The following is a 12,729-nucleotide window of genomic DNA, read 5'->3' as shown; positions in this document are numbered from 1 at the left end:
CTAACCCTAAATGAAGACCAAAAAGCAAATGTTTGTTTTATAAATTTTTACCACATAGCCATTTTGACTTTGTGGCTGTGGTAAAAAGTCGAAACCCACCAGGAGGGTTCAGCCACCCAGTTGACTACATTAAAATGGTGGAAGTCCTCAATGGCTCTGCCCATGCTAATACCGCCTTTTGGCCACTAGAGGCCTCTATCATTCTTTATGAGTTCAACTCAACGCGGCCAGCTAAAGCAAAAACAAGAAGCAGGGAAATCCAGATGAACGGTGAACAGACAAGGTAAGAATGACCTTTTAACCGACAAAATCCACTTAATTTGGAAACGCGCCTGTCATAGGTTTATGTGTAGACACAGTTATAATGAAGAGGAGTAAACCGAGGCATTTTTTTCTTAGCTATGCAAGCTTGTTTCAAAAGGCCTGGTGACCCACATTCGTAATCTAGGCTAGAAATACCGGGGAGTGTGCAGTAGATCGCCGCATAGGTTTTTGATGTTTAAATATGCTCCTGGTTTTCGTATGTTTACCATTTTTATTAGTATTGTGGATGTGCATAATGTGTTATAACTACGTTGCTATATTTAGCCTGGTAGCTCGCATTGACCCCTGTTTTGGAGGGATGAAACACGCAGTTGGTTTTGGGTGCGCGTTTGCAATGACAGCACAGTTGCGTCTCTTTCATTGTAATTTCTAATGATGTTCCTTTTGGGGCTGAACCTATAGTGTCAGTGGGTTGAACGCTACGGTTGTGCAGTGAACAGTAGCTGTGAATGTGAGTTAGATTTTTACACTGCAATCGGAAGCTTTCGCATGGATGTGGGCTGAAACAAATCCAATTAACCCTCAACATTTTCACCCAGGATCTGAGGACGCAACCTGCAAACGTAGCTGGGTGATCCAGTGAGAAATGCAGATAGGCTACACATCAATATTATGCAGAGGAAATCCGTATAACGGGAATACACACTTTGCATGTCATGAGCTAGCCCAAGACGTGCTCTTAAGGAACCTACCCAGTGGGCAAACCCTGGTTGAAAGACGTCAGTATGACGTCTTATTCTGGTCGCAAACTGGTTGAAAAAGGACGTTTTTTTAACATATTTTTCAGACCGCCATACCACCAGTTGGATATATTTGTGATCTCTATCTGACCAGCTGGTCATAATTCTTACCACTATTTTATGTGCTATATTATGTAGCCTACTGGTCATAGTTAAGACCTCATCATAACCTGGTAATGACCACCTGACTACAGCTTATTACTACATTCTTAGATAAAAGGGTTTCCAAAACGGTTCTTCAGCTGTCTCCATAGAATAACCCTTTTTAGTTCTAGGGAGAAGCCTTTTTGGTTCCACATAGAACCCTTTTTGTTTACATGTAGAACCCTCTGTGGAAAGGGTCCTACATAGAACCCAAAAGGGTTCTACAGTACCTGAAACCAAAAGGGTTCTACCAGGAACCAAACAGGATTCCTCAAAGGGTTCTCCTATGGGGAAAGCCGAATAACCCTTTTAGGTTCTAGATAGCACCTTTTTTTCCTAAGAGTGTACTGTAAAAAGTATTGCAGAGGACAAAGTTGGATATTAAACGTTTCCATAGTCACCGATTTGAAGTAAATCTGCAACATATTTTTACATTTAAAATGTATCAAGCAATGGCAAAAACAAATCTACATCACAATTTTTCACACATCTGTGTACAGTAATTGTTTCATAATTCATCAACAGAAATGACATGCATATAAATACTGTGAGTATATAAAGGCCCATTGTTTTATTTGATTAATGATTAATACGAGTGGTGTGATGGGGTAGATCCTCATCAAGGACCTCTGAGCACAGATGGTGATCTGGAGCATAGTGGCCTTCTTGAAGAGTCATGTGATGGCTCAGATCTGCAGTGACGAGAATCAGCGCATTACAACTTTATCAATTTGAGATTTTATAAGCAAACTAGGAAAGGACATTCTTGAAGAAACTTTGTGGACTCAGCTGGCTAAAAGTATTTGCATGGTACTAGTTGAAGTATTTTGTGGCAGATATAGCTTCGAGATGTCTTTAAAAAAGTGCAACTTGCTTATACTTTGCTTCCTTCACCAACACGGCTCAGGGGCATATTTCGGGACTTTCCAGAGGGCCCGCAACACATCAATCTCCTGAGTTTTCTGGCTTTTCATGACACTTACTGTGAGCATTAAAAAACAACAACAGTGTGGGCAAGCAGGACACGACATGACAGTAACGCACAGTAAAATATATTTTAACAGTCAGAATCTACTAAAAGTGGAAGCAAATGCATGTTTGCTCCTCGGTCCCTACATATTGAAGTCGGACATAAATTCATTGTTCATGAATCTGAAACATTTTGAAGAAAGAGGATATAAAAATTAGACAGTAGTTGGATAATGAAAATGTTTAACTCCTCTCTAAATGGTAAAGTTTTGCTTTATCTTAATACATGTAATATTCTAAACGCTTTTTATAAACACACCGCTGCCTAATCCTGAGGACATTGTCCCGGACAGAGGTTCCCCAATTGAGGATAGCTTGGCAGTCTTAAAAAAAGAAAGTTAAATGTAAGTATGTGTAAAGACAATAAAATATTATATTGTTCAAAAGTGATGTCTGTCATATCATTAATGCAACAAATAGTGTTAGAAATGGGTGTAATTGGCAAATCTCGTCCTCTTCTCAGCAACTGCACACGTGTTTGAGTGAGCAACAGAGAGAAATTGGAGAAACTACATGACTCACCAACAATGTTACCTAAAACAAATTACAGCACTGAGCAAATTTCAGGTCTGCTGAGTGCAAACTTGAATGAACTTCCAGGGTGCTTTTGCTGTGAACACTGAGGCTGTACCCATTTTAAGTTACAGTTTTAATAATGGCCAGATAGGCTACAGTGGCTATTTGATCATAATGTAGGCCTAACAGAGTGGTCTATCATCAAAAACAATAAAGAAAATGCACCCCATAACATTTTAACATGGAAATAGATGTTCTATCATTCAGCCTACAGTAGCAGCCAATGTTTGGTGTTCTAAATTATGAGACTTTTGAAAAAAACATGCAGGGCTTGACATTAACCTGCTTATCCACTTGTCCTTCAGACAAGGAGGTAACTGAAAATGTTGTTGTTTGATGCAAGAAAGCAATTTACAAAATAAAATGCATTATTATTCCCATACCATTATTACAAAGAATCAGACAAATTATGCTACCCTCTGCCTATTGGCTACTTAGCTTATTCAAGCCTGTCTCAAAATACAACACTGCCCCTTTAAGACAAAAAAAGCTCTTTACCTGACCTGCCTTTCAAAGATGTCTAGAAATGCACACGTTTTGAGATCTTGTAGGAAGCAATCACTCCCCCATTGCTGACTACAAATTATGAACAAAATGTGGACACATGGCTACATGCAGCTCATGCTTTGATCTCAAAACAAGATAATCTACTCAGACCACAGCTGTCAACACAGTTCAGACAAAAGTAAACACCACAGATCCATATGGTCTATTTGCATATAGGTCTACTGCAGCTCTGATTGGTAATGCATCACTGGTCTGTGTATAGTACAGGCTGAGTCATGCCCAATAGAATCCTGCTCCGATGCAATCTGCCTACAACAACATCTCTTAAATAGTTTGTTTTGTTTTAGCATGTTGCATTGAAAGTTGCTAATATTGCTTTGATTCGATCACAATTGCCACAGTAACGGAAAACGTTGATAGTGTTAATTAACAGGGAAAACTCTAGGAATTTGAGTAAAGTTCAATCTCGTGCTTCTCTCTGTTGGCTGATATTTCTTCTGCGCTCGCGACAGTCTCTGGGCAACAGTTTAGAGAAAACATTGCTCACCAAGGGAGGTGTCTGTTAAATCAGGACACAAAGGTTTTGCACCTGGAGGAAAAAAAAGGCGAGTTAAAATTGGATTTGATTTGCTTTACAATGTTATATTATTAGAAGCGGTGCTATTTCAATTGGATCTACTTACACTACACTCTTAGAAAAAAGGGTTCCAAAACGGTTCTTCGGCAATCTGGCAGTCAGGCAGACAGACGAAGAGCCATAGACAGCCAAGCATAGGCTATTTATGTTTCTTAGTCAGCAGGCTGGATAACTTCTGTACTCATTCCCTTTATTCCCTCCTCCATCCTTCCATCCAAGCTAGAAGATTCCTGCAAAAACAGACAATAAAGAATTGACAAAGGCAGTTGATCGGTGTAACATTAGAATGCGTGTTGATGGGGAGCAGGTATTGGCAAAATGTATGTTATTCTCAAATATAAAATATCCAAAAATACAAGGATCTCTAATGAATCAAGAAAATCTTCACATCCATATTGGCGGTAGAAGTTTCAAGAATTATACTAGTTTACGTTCTTACGCTAAACAAACACACACACACACACACACACACACACACACACACACACACACACACACACACACACGCACACGCACACCAGTGGCGGTCGGTGCCATTAAAGATGAGGGAGGACGATTTTTACTTTTCATGAGCATGGCCTTATTTCTATTACAGCATATTGGATGACTCTCATTGATATTTCATTCACCCAGTTCAATGTAACATCGTCAGGTTTAGGCTACTACATGATTCTCTAATTTTCCCTATACCCGTCATGAGGTTGCTACAACCTCGCCTACTAATGAAAGTTTACAACGTGGGTGCACACAGGACGAGAGAGAAATTTGAGGTGACAGACAGTGGACTTCAATGTACAACACATCAGCTGTATGTGACCAGGCGAAAAAACCTTTCCAAGCCAAACCCTATCGTAACCATTACACACAGCCTACATCGCTGTCACCATATTACCTAAAGTAACTTCATAGTCAACATAGCTAATAGAACTAACACATTAGTAAACCCGCTACAATCATGCAGTAAAGTTAGTGTGCAATCAGTAAGCAGTTTAGCACTTACACTGTCGGGCCCCGGTGGCAATAAATTGTGTTGTGTTGGATAGTCATAGCCAGCTAGCTAACACATCACCCCTCTGTTTGAGTAGGCTAAACTAGCTAGCTGCTTTTCTGAAAAAAAATCTCAATCTCTCTCTTGCTTCTTCATTTTGGAAGAAATGAATTTGTTCAAACCTGTTCAAGGATTGTCTTTCTCTCTGACTCAAGTACTCACCACATTTTATGCATTGCAGTGCTAGCTAGCTGTAGCTTATGCTTTCAGTACTAGATTCATTCTCTGATTCTTTAATTGGGTGGCAACATGTCAGTTCATGCTGCAAGAGTTTTGATAGGTTGGAGGACGTCCTCCGGAACTTGTCATAATTACTGTGTAAGTATATGGAAGGGGGTGAGAATGTATTAAAGTCAATGTACCCAGAGGAGGACGGAAGCTAGCTGTCCTCTGGCTACACTATGGCGCTACCATACAGAGTGCTGTTGATGCTACTGTAGACCTTCAACAGTGTGTTTTAATCAATTATTTGGTGACGTGAATATATTTTTATTTTTATGAAATTCACTGAGGATGGTCCACCCCTTCCTCCTCTGAGGAGCCTCCACTGACACGCACACATTTACCATCATTAAAATAAATCAAATTGTAGCAAGCTAGCTAACTACAGTAGCTAGCTCAAATCATTCCTTGATGTTATTCTCCCCAACAAACTGCTGCTTTACTTGCAAAAGTGTAACAAGAATGCAGGAGAACAGGGGACTACCACTTAGCAGTCAAATCTTTTATAAGTTTCTTGTGTAAATTTCGAGAACCTGTTGTGGTCTTCCAGCTGTGTTGTTGTGTAGCTTACCAGGCGCTCTGTCCCAACTGCCATATGGAATGTTGACGGCTGCTCTCAAGCAGGCTGCCTGAGCGCAGAGATCTTTTGCTGTGCGTGAGACAAAGATTCAAATCCAAGTTTTAGCTTTGTTTTCTTTAAGATTTTATGGCAGGCTACACCTATTGGTGTACTGCCGCCAACTACTGTACGGGTTAGTGAAAAAAAATATTTCATTGCTTTAGCTGGAACTGATATGCCTACCTCCTTATTTAGCTACTGAAATTAAAGTCCAATTACTGCATGCATTATGTTAATTTATTAAAAGCTTTAAGGAGAAATATAATTGTCAAATTCAGGTGCAATAATTTTGGACTAATTATTGATGGAAATAAATGCGATTAAAAATGTAGCTTTGTAAATCCTGGTGGATTGTAGTAGGCTATTGAAATAAGACATAGGCAGGCCTATGTAATATTTGTTAAATTCTGAAAACAAATTGAGTTAGTCATAATAGAGCATCAAAACAGCATTTAGTGGAACAGAAGAACATGTGCAGCACAATAAACAGTGCAGTTAGCTAACACAAGACAACATATTACTATTAGAAGCCAACACACACAGCAAGAAATCCAGATATCATTAACTAAACAGCCATTATTTCATTGTACTGCAGTTTTGTAAGGGTATCCTGTGTTATTGTGCATGTTTATCTTACATGCTGGTAGCCTAGAACAAATGTTATGGAAGTGAATGTGCACTTTTCAGATGGGTGGACTGCAAGTACATAAAACAGTGCCATAGCCTGTAGTAAAACCAAAAGCATTTATAGCATCGGAGATTCTCTAAATTAGGGACCATCTCTGATAGCTATATGACCACAGAGACTGTGACAAATTTGAGCTTTTAATGACCTAGCAAATTAGATGACTTGGAGGTGAAATACACTGAACAAATATATAAAGTGTTGGTCCCATGTTTCATGTAAAGTGTTGGTTTCATGAGCTGAAAAAAAAGATCCCAGAAATGTTTATAAGCTTAAAAAAGCTTATTTCTCTCAAATTCTGTGCACACATTTCTTTACATCCATGTTAGTGAGCACTTCTCCTTTGCCAATGTAATCTATCCACTTGACAGGTGTGACATATCAAGAAGCTGATTAAATAGCATGATCATTACACAGGTGCACATTGTGCTGGGGACAATAAAAGGCAATTCCTAAAATGTGCAGTTCTGTGACACAACACAATGCCACAGATGTGTCAAGTTATGAGGGCGCATGCAATTGGCATGCTGACTGCAGGGATGTCCATCAGATCTGTTGCCAGAGAATTTAATGTTAATTTCTCTACCATAAGCCGCCTCCGTCGTTTTATAGAATTTGGTATTACATCCAACCGGCCTCACAACCGCAGACCACGCGTAACCACGCCAGCCCAGGACCTCCACATCCGACTTCTTCACCTGTGGGATCGTCTGAGACCAGCCACCCGGGCCAACTGATAAAACTGTGTTTGCACAACCAAGGAATTTCTGCACAAACTGTCAGAAACCGTCTCCGGGAAGCTCATCTTCGTGCTCGTCATCCTCACCAGAGTCTTGACCTGACTGCAGTTTGGCGTCGTAACCGACTTCAGTGGGCAAATGCTTACCTTTGATGGCCACTGGCATGCTGGAGAAGTGTGCTCTTCACGGATGAATCCCGGTTTCAACTGTACCAGGCAGATGGCAGACAGTATGTATGGTGTCGTGTGGGTGAGCGGTTTGCTGATGTCAACATTGTGAATAGAGTGCCCCGTGGTGGTGGGGTTATGGTATGGACAGGTGTAAGCTATTGACAACGAACACAATTGCATTTTTATCAATGGCAATTTGAACGCACAGAGATACGGTGACGAGATCCTGAGGCCTGTTGTCGTGCCATTCATCTGCCGCCATCCCCTCATGTTTCAGCATGATAATGCACAGCCCCATGTCGGAAGAATCTGTACACAATTCCTGGAAGCTGAAAATGTCCCAGTTCTCCCATGGCCTGCATACTCACCAGACATGTAACCAGACATTGAGCATGTTTTATCCAGCAACTTCGCACAGCCATTGAAGAGGAGTGGGACAACATTTCACAGGCCACAATCAACCGCTTAATCAACACTATGTGAAGGAGAGGTGTCGCCCTGCATGGGGCAAATGATGGTCACACCAGATACTGAGTGGTTTTCTGATCCACGACCCTACTTTTTTTTGTATTGGTGTCTTTGACCAACAGATGCGTATCTGTATTCCCAGTCATGTGAAATCCATAGATTAGGGCCTAATGACTATATTTCAATTGACTGATTTCCTTATTTGAACTGTAAATTTTGGTTCAGTTTAAAATCACCGATCTTAATGCAATTTACAAAAATACTCGTTATTTCAGTATAAGTAAAGTTATTGCATCCAAAAGTGGATTTAAACGTTAATAAAGTGACTTAATATTTTTTTTAAATCCAAGGTAATTACAGGTAATATTGGTTCATTAGGATGTGGATATTTGTGGTTGAAAGGTATTTTAGGTATATTTATGGATTGAATGGCATCCTATGGGCAAACAGCATGACACAATATGCCTATAAAGTATCTAAATACGTGAGATATGGACTATAAATTGTTTTGGAATATCAAACAAGTGTGAAAACAGGTACACATGTTGAAATGGGGGAAATCCAGCCCATTGTGGCTTAAAGTAAATTACATTGGGTTTTATACACCCCATTTTTCATAACAAACCCTACTTAATCAAATAACTGTTGTTTTACAAAACTATCTATACAATAGGTTTAAGAAGTGGTCCTAGTAAATAAATAAAGGTACCAGCACAGCACACCCATTGACTATACATTAGAATTAGCTTAGTATCATTACCGAAATGAAGGTTCTCATTACCGAAACGGACCTAAAAAATTATGTGGTAATGATAAATGTGTTTTTCGGTCATGAGGCCCAAGCTCAATCTGCAAATAATAGGAGAGCCATTATGAATCAACAAACAATTGACCACATCACTAAAGCCCATTTATGCCTCAATGTTGGTAATGTAATGGTTCTCTGACTTTTTCCCTATTTTAACTTTTTTGCCATTTTGGTAATGAGAAGGCCAAGTGAGGTAAAGGGGGTGTTTGAGAATACGAACCTCATTCTGAAGGCATTTTTATTTATTTTTTATTTTCTATTTCACCTTTATTTAACCAGGTAGGCTAGTTGAGAACAAGTTCTCATTTACAACTGCGACCTGGCCAAGATAAAGCAAAGCAGTGCGACACAAACAACAACACAGAGTTACACATGGAATAAACAACCGTACAGTCAACACAATAGAAAAAAACAAGTCCATATACAGTGTGTGCAAATGGCGTGGGGAGGTAAGGCAATAAATAGGCCATAGTAGCAGAATAATTACAATTTAGCAAATTAACACTGGAGTGATAGATGAGCAGATGATGATGTGCAAGTAGAAATACTGCTGTGCAAAAGAGCAGAAAGTAAATAAAAACAATATGGGGATGAGGTAGGTAGATTTGGTGGGCTATTTACAGATGGGCTATGTACAGCTGCAGCTGCTCAGATAGCTGATGTTTAAAGTTAGTGAGGAAAATATAAGTCTCCAGCTTCAGCGATTTTTGCAAATTCGTTCCAGTCATTGGCAGCAGAGAACTGGAAGGAAAGGTGGCCAAAGGAGGTGTTGGATTTGGGGATGACCAGTGAGATATACCTGCTGGAGTGAGCTGAGATAAGGCGGAGCTTTACCTAGCATAGACTTATAGATGACCTGGAGCCAGTGGGTCTGGCGACAAATATGTCGCGAGGGCCAGCCGACTAGAGCATACAGGTCGCAGTGGTGGGTGGTATAAGGGGCTTTGGTGACAAAACGGATGGCACTGTGATAGACTGCATCCAGTTTGCTGAGTAGAGTATTTGAAGCTATTTTGTAAACGACATCGTCGAGGATCGGTAGGATAGTCAGTTTTACGAGGGTATGTTTGGCAGTGTGAGTGAAGGAGGCTTTGTTGCGAAATATGAAGCCGATTTTAGATTTAATTTTGTATTGGAGATGTTTAATACGAGTCTGGAAGGAGAGTTTACAGTCTAGCCAGACACCTAGGTATTTGTAGTTGTCCACATATTCTAAGTCAGAACCGTCCAGAGTAGTGATGCTAGTCGAGCGGGCGGGTGCGGGCAGCGAACGGTTGAAAAGCATGCATTTGGTTTTACTAGCGTTTAAGAGCAGTTGGAGGCCACGGAAGGAGTGTTGTATGGCATTGAAGCTRGTTTGGAGGTTAGGTAACACAGTGTCCAAAGAAGGGCCAGATGTATACAGAATGGTGTCGTCTGCGTAGAGGTGGATCAGGGAATCACCAGCAGCAAGAGCAACACCGTTGATATATACAGAGAAAAGAGTCGGCTCGAGAATTGAACCCTGTGGTACCCCCATAGAGACTGCCAGAGGTCCGGACAACAGGCCCTCCGATTTGACACACTGAACTCTGTCTGAGAAGTAGTTGGTGAACCAGCGAATTTAAGCGAATACATTAACTTATGCTCATCTAAAGACTACTCCTCTAGATGATGCATCAAGCATGGTTGAATAGAACCTTAGTTTTTACAGGAACTTGAAAAAGTGTTACGGTAATGAGACATGTTCACAGACAGTGTTTTTACGTAATAAATACTGAATGATAGTTTATGTCAACGTCAACTATTATTAAAAAAATTATGATTTATAGACTAACTACAGCAACCTATTTTGTCTTTTATTCAAAAACATTTTTTTATAAAGAAACATTTTATAGAATGACCCGATAATTTTATCCGGACACATTTCGGTATAAGAATTTGGGGTGAAAATGTAAGAAATTCTAGCAAAAATATAAAATGTATTTAAAGATGAACTATGCAGAAATCGCACTGCCAATTACTGGTTGCTAAAATTCTAATAGTTTGCCTAATTTCTGTTTTTATGTGACAAAACAAGCAAGTATAGTGTAGAGAATCATTGTACCATCTAAACTGCTGTGAAACATATTTTCCATAACCAAAAATATTGTATTTTCAGCTGTTTTGAAGCTGGTGTACACAACCGAAAGTAAAAGACACAAAGCGAAACATATAAATAGTGCACATAGAACATATCTACTGCTTCTTAGACTTGCTTTCAATGAGAATGACAGATCTATAACACACATTTCTATTTGAATTTGGTCAGGTCACCAAAAAGTTACATATTGCACTTTGCCAAAAACTAGACATCTTAGTTCGCAGAATGATAGTTGATTTTTGCAGATGCATCATAGGTTTTGTAACTCTATTTCCTACAGACATGTTTAAAACTGGTTTCATGAGAACCACCCGTATATGGCTTTTGACTAGGATACAATGTATCCAAATGGCATACATCTAATAGTCACTGCTATATTCAACTAGAGCTATCTGACCATGTTCATTGTATTAATTTACTGCCTTGATGTAGGCTACACATTTTATTTATTTATGCACGGAATGCCTGTCTAATGCAGTTTGGTGCACTGGTTCCTGTGATGCTCAGTAGGGTTGTGTTTTTGGCAGCCTTGAAAACATACCAATATGTGTCTTTGTCAGCTGTTGAAGCAGTACCAATCTGTTGTTGCTAAGTTGCCCTCTGAATTCTACCGATCTGCACTGACAGACGCAGCGTGTAACCAATGTTGAAACATACATTTGTCCATGGAAATGGAATAACAAGTTGTTCAGTGGCTCTATGGTTGAACAAGTTGTTCAGGGCAGGCCATGGTAAGTCATTCTCATCCACCCTGAACTGCATCTGTTTTGCCATGCATCTTGTGATATCTATAGTGCTGTGTCTGCATGCCTTGTCTGTGTCCTCATTGTTATTGTTTGTCTTTAGGGGTATTTGTGGGGAAGTTGTCCTTGAGCACTGCACACAGCATGCACAGTAGCCTGTTGTCTGAGTTCTAGAAAATGTCCAGTGACTTTTGGTTTGACCGTGACCAAGTTAGGATGTGTGTCAGTCACTCCCCAAATAGTACACAGTTTATTCCTTAGCCTAAACCTTGTATTCGTTGAAACTGTACAGTGAGGAAATAAGTATATGAGGAGATGTGCATTTTGACACCTAAGCTCCGTTTTCATTGGCATTTGAATTAAGGCCAAATTCGAGCTGGCTTGAATGGAATTCTCAAATTAGAGCTGGGTCGGAGGAAACCCTGGCCAGTGCAGCCCAGTTTCACAACTGATGCTAGCCCGATTAGAATTCAGGCCAGTGACGTTGTCCTCAAGTTGGCAAACACAGTCGCTAAGCAACCAATTGTCAGCTTCTTCATCAATCAACAGAAAAATGTATACTGTTGTGGCAAAGAACTAAAAAGTCGGTTCCCTGGTCCTTTGAGAAGGTCCAGACCCTTCTGTCAATCTGGGCAGACACTTCAGTACAACATTTATACAGTTGAAGTTGGAAGTCTAGATACACCTTAGCCAAATACATTTAAACTCCGTTTTGAACAATTCCTGACATTTAATCCTAGTAAAAATTCCCTGTCTTAGGACAGTTAGGATCACCACTTTAATTTAAGAATGTGAAATGTCACAATAATAGTAGAGTGATTTATTTCAGCTTTTATTTCTTTCATCACATTGCCAGTGGGTCAGAAGTTTACATACACTCAATTAGTATTTGGTAGCATTGCCTTTAAATTGTTTAACTTGGGTGAAACGTTTCGGGTAGCCTTCTACACGCTTCCCACAATAAGTTGGGTGAATTGTGGCCCATTCCTCCTGACAGAGCTGGTGTAACTGAGTCCGGTTTGTAGGCCTCCTTGCTCGCATACGCTTTTTCAGTTCTGGCCACAAATTTTTGTAGAATTGAGGTCAGAGCTTTGTGATGGAAACTCCAATACCTTGCATTTGTTGTCCTTAAGCCATTTTGCACACA

The 12,729-nt window shown here is 40.0% G+C and overlaps 1 protein-coding gene across 3 annotated transcripts in view; it reads left to right on the top strand.

The window, feature by feature from the left end:
• The first annotated feature begins 214 nt into the window (after positions 1 to 214).
• LOC111972321 (circadian locomoter output cycles protein kaput) overlaps positions 215 to 12,729 on the top strand; it is a 70,088-nt gene continuing 57,573 nt past the window's right edge. For 2 of the 3 annotated variants that reach the window (XM_070446193.1, XM_023999318.2), the window contains exon 1: positions 215 to 283. The gene's annotated coding sequence lies outside the window, so the exon portion shown is untranslated. The remainder of the gene's footprint in view (positions 284 to 12,729) is intronic. The other variant, XM_023999319.2, reaches the window with a different exon arrangement.

Source organism: Salvelinus sp. IW2-2015, linkage group LG13 (genome assembly GCF_002910315.2).
Source record: "Salvelinus sp. IW2-2015 linkage group LG13, ASM291031v2, whole genome shotgun sequence".
NCBI lineage: Eukaryota > Metazoa > Chordata > Actinopteri > Salmoniformes > Salmonidae > Salvelinus > Salvelinus sp. IW2-2015.
This window is presented reverse-complemented; position numbering and strand designations above follow the sequence as displayed.